A 9,018-nucleotide genomic window follows, 5' to 3' on the forward strand; every position below is an offset into this window, starting at 1 on the left:
ACCAGACCCGATAGAAAATACAGTGACCACCCCCCCCCCCCCCCCCCAACCTACGATGGCCCCGACATACGATCATTTCAACATACGATGCTTTTGTATGTCGGGGCCATCGCATAAACGACTATCCGGCAGCGCAGACTGCTTCAGCTGCCACCGGATAGCCGTTTACGGTGCCCCGTGTGCTCCGCTGACGATCACTTACCTGTCCTCGGGGCTCCGGCGCGTCCTCCTCGGGATCCTCTGCATCGTCGGCGCTCTCCATTGTCGTCATCACGTCGCTGCGCACTCCATCCCGTCATCCAATAGGAGCGGCGTGCGTAACGACGTGATGGCGGCGACGGAGAGAGCGAGGATGCCGGGGAAGCAGAGGCCTTGCCGGAGCGTCGGGAACATCACGGGGACGCCGCGACAGCGACATCCAGGGCAGCGGTGATGGGTCCGGAGCGGCGGGGACAGGTGAGTATAACGTCCAATACCAGTGGTCTTCAACATGCGGACCTCCAGATGTTGCAAAACTACAACTCCCAGCATGCCCGGACAGCCGTTGGCTGTCCGGGCATGCTAGGAGTTGTAGTTTTGCAACATCTGGAGGTCCGCAGGTTGTAGACCACTGACCTATATTTTACATTGCACGGATCCCTCAACATACGATGGTTTCAACAAACGATGGTCCATTTGGAACGGATTACCATCGTATGTTGAGGGACCACTGTAGTAGGTTCATATAGATGTGGTTATTATAAATCCTGTTAATGTATCACTGCATTGAAGGGGTTTCAGACCGGTGTGGGTGGACATCTGCTGTGCTGGGTCTCTTCATCCAATCACTGCAGGCTGCTCTGTAACCCCCTCCTCTCTGTTTTCATGCTGCAGTCTGATAGGACAGGAGTGAGCACAGAGGAGTGCTAGCCCCGCCCCCACTTCCTGGACTTTGTCCCGACCTGCGCTTCAGATGGGACAAAGATGATGCTGCAACCAGACAGAAAAGTTACCAGAAAGTTATACAGATTTGTAAATGACTTCTATATAAAAATATTAACCCTTCCAGTACTTTTCAGCTGCTGTATGCTCCGGAGGAAGTTGTGTAGTTCTTTCCAGTCTGACCCCCAGTGCTCTCTGCTGACACCTCTGTCCGTGTCAGGAATTGTCCAGAGCAGTAAAGGTTTGCTATGGGAATTTGCTCCTACTCTGGACAGTTCCTGACACGGACAGAGGTGGCAGCAGAGAGCACTGTGGTCAAACTGGAAAGAAATACACAACTTCCTCTAGGGCATACAGCAGCTGATAAGTACTGGAAGGATTAAGATTTTTATATAGAAGTGATTTACAAATTTGGTTAACTTTCTGGTACCAGTTGATTTGAAGAAAAAAAAAAAGGAAAAAGTGAATATATTTAACCCCTAGAGGACAATGGACGCAGTATACAATGCCGCTTGCACGACTACAGTTCAGGTTACTGTTAACAAGACTGGAGGCCGATCCCTGACTTTGCTGTGAGGCCCCGTGAAGTCACATGACGCACTAGTGTGTCCGATATCTGTCAATTCAGTGTGACATTTGTCCGGCATTACATTGGTTAAATCAGTGGTTCTTAACCACTGTGCCTCCAGCAGTTGCAAAACTACGACCTCCAGCAGACCTGAACAGCCAAAAGCTCTGTAAATGACAAATGCATCCTCGTAAGTGCCAGAAACATTAAACCATACACTAGTGTTTCCTATCCAGGGTGCCTCCAGCTGTTGCAAAACTACGACCCCCAGCATGCCCGGACAGCCAACCGCTGGGAGTTGTAGTTGTGCAGCAGCTGGAGGTACCCTGGTTGGGAAACACTGTTGTAGTCTTATGATGTTATGATGTTATGATTGGGTATTGGTGAACTCCTATGAACATTTAAAGGGGTATTCCAGGAAAAAAAACTTTTTTTTTTTTTTTATATCAACTGGTGCCAGAAAGTTAAAAAGATTTGTAAATTACTTCTATTAAAAAAATCTTAATCCTTCCAATAATTATCAGCTGCTGAAGTTGAGTTGTTGTTTTCTGTCTGGCAACAGTGCTCTCTGCTGACATCTCTGCTTGTCTCGGGAACTGCACAGAGTAGAAGAGGTTTGCTATGGGGATTTGCTTCTAAACTGGGCGGTTCCCGAGACACGTGTCATCAGAGAGCATGTAGACAGAAAAGAACAACTCAACTTCAGAAGCTCATAAGTACTGAAAGGATTAAGATTTTTTAATAGAAGTAATTTACAAATCTGTTTAACTTTCTGGAGCCAGTTGATTATATATAAATATAAGTTTTTTTCCTGGATAACCCCTTTAACTCAGTGTTTCCCAACCAGGGTGGCTGCAGCTGTTGCAAAACTACAACTTCCAGCATGCCCGGACAGCCTTTGGCTGTCCGGGCATGCTGGAAGTTGTAGTTTTGCAACAGCTGGAGGCACACTGGTTGGGAAACACTGAGTTAAATGTTCAAATATATCTTATCTGAAGATAACAATAACAATGTTGGTCCATGCAATGTACATACCATTATATTATTTTGCCTTTAACCTATAGTTCTAGCATATATTCCTTATTATAAAGTTCCTCATCCATCCACTTCCCTCTTGTGATGGCAACAACTCTGCTATTCCTAACGCTAAAATAACCCCTAAGTGACCAAGCAAGTTTTGTCGCATTTCATGAGCCGTACCTTTTCTTTCCTTTCAACTTAGCGTTTAGCGTGAATCCGGTCGCCTCATTGAAATGAATGAGAAGGGGTCCGGGTCTGGCTGGGATACGGGAGCGCCTGTTGGTCCTGTCCCCGTATAGGTAAAACGCAGATATATATATGTAAAGGAGCTCAAAAGGCACCGAAAGGTCCTGGGAGACCCCTGTGACTTTAAAGGGGCTCTCCGATGCTTACACATCTTTTCCCCTATCCTAAGATGCCTGATCGCGGGAGTCAACTGGTGCCAGAAAGTTAAACAGATTTGTATATTACTTTTATTAAAAAAAAAAAATCTTAATACTTCAGAAGCTCATAAGTACTGAAAGGATTAAGATTTTTTAATAGAAGTAATTTACAAATCTGTTTAACTTTCTGGAGCCAGTTGATATATATATATATATATAAAAAGTTTTTTCCTGGATAAGCTTTCATATCCTGGAGTTCTCCTTTAATGAAGCCTTAGGGCACATTCACGTGGCAGAATATTCCAATTGGCGAATATTGATAAGCCAGTCTCCATAGATGGCAATGCATGTCTCCATAGATGGCAATGCATGTCTCCATAGATGGCAATGCATGTCTCCATAGATGGCAATGCATGTCTCCATAGATGGCAATGCATGTCTCCATAGATGGCAATGCATGTCTCCATAGATGGCAATGCATGTCTCCATAGATGGCAATGCATGTCTCCATAGATGGCAATGCATGTCTCCATAGATGGCAATGCATGTCCAAACGTATTCTGTTGAAGGAATGAACATGTACACATCTTCTCCCATAGTCCCCGCATCCTCATTTTTTGTGTGGCACAGTATTAAATGTCCAGATATATAACATCCACAACCTCACCCCGGTCCAATCTATACCTGATCAGATTAGTCTGACCGATCCCTCATACACGTATTAAAATAATCATATGTGGTACCGACACGTTCATAAATGTCCAAACTATTAAAATATAATAATAACGTACACGTAAAAAATACCAAAGTCCAAAATTGTGCATTTTTGATCACTTCATATACCATAAAAAAAAAACTAATAAAAAGCGATCAAAAAGTCCCATCAAAACAAAAATGATACCGATGAAAACTACAGATCACGGCGCAAAAAAATTTGCCTCATTTAGCCCTATATGCGGAAAAATAAAAAAAGTTATAGGGGTCAGAAGATGACAATTTTAAGCATGCTAATTTTGGTGTATGTAGTTATAATTTTTTTTTTTTTAAAGGAGTCCAGTGGTGACAACTCCATGGCAGAGCCGAAGCGCTGCCTTCGGCAATCTCCGGCTCTGCCATAGAGATGTATTGAGGGGGCGTGTCAGCCGCCGCTTCGTGCGGGGGTCGACACCTGCTATCTGGCCGGAGAGCCGGGGCCCCGTACAGAGAGATCGCAGGGGGCCCCAACGGTCGGACCCCCCGCGATCTCAAACTTATCCCCTATCCTTAGGATAAGGGATAAGTTTTTCACCACTGGACTACCCCTTTAAGTAGTAAAATAAAATAAAACCTACATAAATTAAACCCTATGGACCTACAGAATAAAGAGAAGGTGTCATTTTTACAGAATATTGCATTGTGTAGAAACAGAAGCCGTCAAAATTTACAAAATGGCGTTTTTTTTCTTTTGAATTTCACCCCACAAGTATATTTTTTATATGGATCTGTAGGTGCAAAATTGAAAGCATTATGATTTTTAGAGGGGGGAGGAGGAAAAACAAAAGTACAAAAACAAAAAATTGGCTTGGTTAAAGGGGTACTCCGGCGCTAAGACATCTTATCCCCTATCCAAATCAGCACCCCGTCACAATCAGTCCAGGGAGCGTGTTGGCTCCGGGTCTGATGACTGGCGATCACGGGGCCGGAGCGTTGTGACATCACGGACCGGCCCCCGTGTGACGTCACGCTCCGCCCCCTCAATGCAAGCCTATGGGAGGGGGCGTGACAGCTGTCACGCCCCCTCCCACAGGCTTGCATTGAGGGGGCGGAGCGTGACATCACACGGGGCGGAGCCGTGACGTCACAACGCTCCGGCCCCGTGATCGCCAGTCATCAGACCCGGAGCCAACACGCTCCGGGGACTGATTGTAACGGGGTGCTGCCTGCAAGATCACGGGGGTCCCCAGCAGCAGGACCCCCGCGATCAGGCATCTTATCCGCTATCCTTTGCATAGGGGATAAGATGTCTTAGCGCCGGAGTACCCCTTTAAAGAAATACAGAGAAGGTATCAACTAGAGATGAGCGAACTTACAGTAAATTCAATTCGTCACGATCTTCTCGGCTCGGCAGTTGATGACTTTTCCTGCATAAATTAGTTCAGCCGTCAGGTGCTCCGGAGGGCTGGAAAAGGTGGATACAGTCCTAGGAAAGAGTCTCCTAGGACTGTATCCATCTTTTCCAGCCCACCGGAGCACCTGAAAGCTGAACTAATTTATGCAGTTGATAAGTCATCAACTGCCGAGCCGAGAAGTTCGTGACGAATTGAATTTACTGTAAGTTCGCTCATCTCTAGTATCAACTATACACAGTCAGTTGTCCATATGATATTCTTTTTAATTTTTTTTCGGTTGTTGGACCCATTCTATCATCCCTCTGATCTATGCCAGTATAACTATCCAAATGGACTAATACCATTCTATAATGGAAAAAAGACTTCATTGTCTGACAACAGGACAATACGGATAGTTAAAGGGGTATTCCAGGCAAAACCTTTATAATAATATAATATAATATATATATATATATATCTCAACTGGCTCCGGAAAGTGAAACAGATTTGTAAATGACTTCTATTAAAAAATCTTAATCCTTCCAATAGTTATTAGCTTCTGAAGTTTTCTGTCTAACTGCTCAATGATGATGTCACGTCCCGGGAGCTGTGCATGATGGGAGAATATCCCCATAGGAACTGGACAGCTCCCGGGACGTGAGTCATCAGAGAGCAGTTAGACAGAAAACAACAACTCAACTTCAGAAGCTAATAACTATTGGAAGGATTAAGATTTTTTAATAGAAGTAATTTACAAATCTGTTTAACTTTCCGGAGCCAGTTGATATATATATAAAAATGTTTTGGCCTGGAATACCCCTTTAAAAGGCTACTATGGTGCAGGACAACTTGTCCAGCCAAAACTAACTTGTCTACAATTGGGATCAGTAGTGAATGCAGAAACCCAGGTCCTTCCATAGGGTTCACTTACCTTTTTCTTGCAACTGTAAACGTCTACAGTTATAAAAAAAAAAAAACACCTGTGTTCCCATAACAAAGAATATAGTCAAATATCATTTTGCTGCAGTTACTGTATTCACAAATATGAATACCGTATTTTTCGTCATATAAGACGCACCTAATTTTATAGGATAAAAATCTAGAAAATAAAGATTCTGAACCAAATACAATGTAAAGTATAAGACAGTGATCTTCACCCTGCGGACCTTCAGATGTTGCAAAACTACAACTCCCAGCATGCCCGGACAGCCGTTGGCTGTCCGGGCATGCTGGGAGTTGTAGTTTTGCAACATCTGGAGGTCCGCAGGTTGAAGACCACTGGTATAGGAGGCAATACTCACGTGTCCCCGCCGCTCCAGAGCCGTCACCGCTCGTCACCGCTGCCTTGGATGTCGCCCTCCATCGCTGTCGCCGCGTCCCCGGGGTGTCCCCGTCGCTCCGGAACGTCTCTACTGCCCGGTATCCTCGCTCTCCGTCGCCGCCACGACGTCACTACGCACACCGCTCCTATTGGATGACGGGACGGCGTGCGCGACGACGTGATGACGAGGAAGCAGAGCGCCGGCCATGCAGGGGATCCTGGTACGGAGCAGACACCGAGGAGGCAGGTAAGGTCCCTCCCGGTGTCCTGTAAGCTGTTCGGGACGCCGCGATTTCACCGCGGCGGTCCCGTACAGCCCGACTGAACAGCCGGGTTAGTGTTATTTTCGCTACAGACGCGGCGGTCAGCTTTGATCACCGCGTCTGAAGGGTTAAAACAGGGCATCACCGATCCCTGATGTCCTGTATTAGCCGCGGGTCCCGGCCGTTGATGGCCGCAGGGACCGCCGCGATAGGACAGGGTTTTAATGTGTATTCGCCGTATAAGACGCACCAACTTTCCACCCCCCCCCAGTTTTGGGGAAGAAAAAGAGCGTCTTATACGGTGAAAAATACGGTATGTACAAGTTTATTATTTTGTGTTTCTTCCATTTGTGAATAATGGCACCAACTGCAGTAAACTTCTCACCAATCTCCTTGGCGATGGTCTTGTTGTCCATTCCAGCCTTGTGTCGGTCTTCAATCTTGTCCCTGACATCCTTGGACGGCTCTTTGGTCTTGGCCATGGTGGAGAGATTGGAATCTGATTGATTGATTCTGTGGACATTTGTCTTTATACAGTTAACAAGCTGAGTTTTCCCTTTAAGAGAGTGCTCCTAATTTCAGCTCATCACCTGTATAAAAGACACCTTGAGCCAGAAATGTTAAATTATTTATTAATTTTTTGTTGCTCTGTCCCTAACTGTTAGAATAAATCCGCCATTAAAATTATAGACTGATCGTTGCCGCTGCTTCCCTCCAATCTTTGCATTGCCCAACAGCTGCCATCGGGAAAAAAATTGTCATATAAAAGCTGATTGTCAGGATCCGGATAGGTATGCAGCGAGGACACTGGTTGTGGATCCTCTGTGTCAGTGGGGTGATGACGTGGGCCGTACCAGGGGGAACGGAGTCTAAGGGGTTATTGGTCTTCACCAGAGCCTGACGCAAAGCGGGATGGACTTGCAGCGGCAGGTAACCCCCAGGTCGTTCCACCCGATAGCGACTCAACCCCAGCTGACGGCTGAGACAGGCGCGGTACAAGGGACAAGACAAGAGCAAGGTCGGACGTAGCAGAAGGTCAGGGCAGGCAGCAAGGATCGTAGTCAGGGGCAACAGCAGAGGGTCTGGAACACTGGTTTGGAACATACACAAAACGCTTTCACTGGCACTAGGCAACAAGATCCGGCGATACCAGGAAGGGGACGTGGGTTTTTATAAGGAGGACACAAGTGCAGGTACTGATTGGGCCAGGCGCCAATCAATGGCGCACTGGCCCTTTAAATACCAGAGAGCCGGCGCGCGCGCGCCCTAGGGAGCGGGGCCACGCGCTCCGGGACTGAGCAGACGGAGGACGGGGCAGGTGAGGAGATTGGGATGTGAGCCGCGGGCCGGCGCTTCCCGCTACGCGGGTCGCATCCCCGCCAGAGACACTAGTGCAGCGCTCCCGGTCAGCGGGTCTGACCGGGGCGCTGCACGGGGGGGTGAACGCCACGAGCGCTCCGGGGAGGAGCAGGGACCCGGAGCGCTCGACGTAACACTGATCCAGATTCATCTAGCATAATATTGGCGAAATTTTTAATCTAGCAATAGAAATGAATTATAAAAACGACATAAAAGTTATTAAAACAACATAAAATAAAAAACATAAAAACTATAAAAGCAAAAAGGAACAAACAAAGTCCCACAAAGGTTTATGTTTGAGAAGTTGAAGGCTTGTTATAAGGGAATGATCAGAAGCTACGAAACTGGTTTCATGGTTTTAGGTGGGTCAACAATGATCAGGATCAGATGTCTATTCAGGTCTTCAAAAACGGGCAGAAAAAAAAATAATGCTGAGTGTTTAGCTATTGTATCAGTGACAATAATGACTAGAAACTTGACCAGAACGAACAGGTTTAGAGACTCTTTACCTTCCCAATCCAACGGCAGAAGTATCTGTGGTGACGCGGGGGTGGAGAGAATACCTAAAAAAAAAAAAAAAAAAAATTGTAATAAAAAAAGTTAAAAGAATTTTTTTTTTATATCCCCACCTGTTTCACATTTTTCAAATAAAACACAGTGAAAAAAACTTACCGTATTTTTCGCCGAATAAGACGCACTTTTTCTTCCCCAAAACTGTGGGGGAGGGAAAGTCGGTGCGTCTTATACGGCGAATACGCACCTATCGCGGCGGTCCCTGCGGCCATCATCGGCCGGGACCCGCGGCTAATACAGGACAATCACTGATCGCGGTGATGCCCCGTATTAACCCTTCAGACGCGGCGATCAAAGCTGACCGCCGCGTCTGAAGCGAAAGTGACACTAACCCGGCTGCTCAGTCGGGCTGTTCGGGAGCGTTGCGGTGAAATCGCGGCGTCCCGAACAGCTTACAGGACACCGGGAGGGACCTTACCTGCCTCCTCGGTGTCTGCTCCGTGCCGGGATCCCCTGCATGGCCGGCGCTCTCCTTCGACGTCATCACGTAGTCATGCACGCCGTCATCGAATAGAAGCGGCGT

General features: G+C 46.8%; 1 long non-coding RNA gene across 1 annotated transcript in view; it reads right to left on the reverse strand.

Annotated features, from left to right (window-relative positions):
* The window catches only part of LOC130290466 (uncharacterized), a 56,854-nt gene that overhangs the window by 42,854 nt on the left and 4,982 nt on the right, over positions 1-9,018 (reverse strand). Inside the window, exon 2 of the long non-coding RNA XR_008847610.1 lies at positions 8,432-8,485. This is a non-coding gene — a long non-coding RNA (uncharacterized LOC130290466). The remainder of the gene's footprint in view (positions 1-8,431; positions 8,486-9,018) is intronic.

This window comes from Hyla sarda, chromosome 9 (assembly GCF_029499605.1).
Source record: "Hyla sarda isolate aHylSar1 chromosome 9, aHylSar1.hap1, whole genome shotgun sequence".
NCBI classification, from domain to species: domain Eukaryota; kingdom Metazoa; phylum Chordata; class Amphibia; order Anura; family Hylidae; genus Hyla; species Hyla sarda.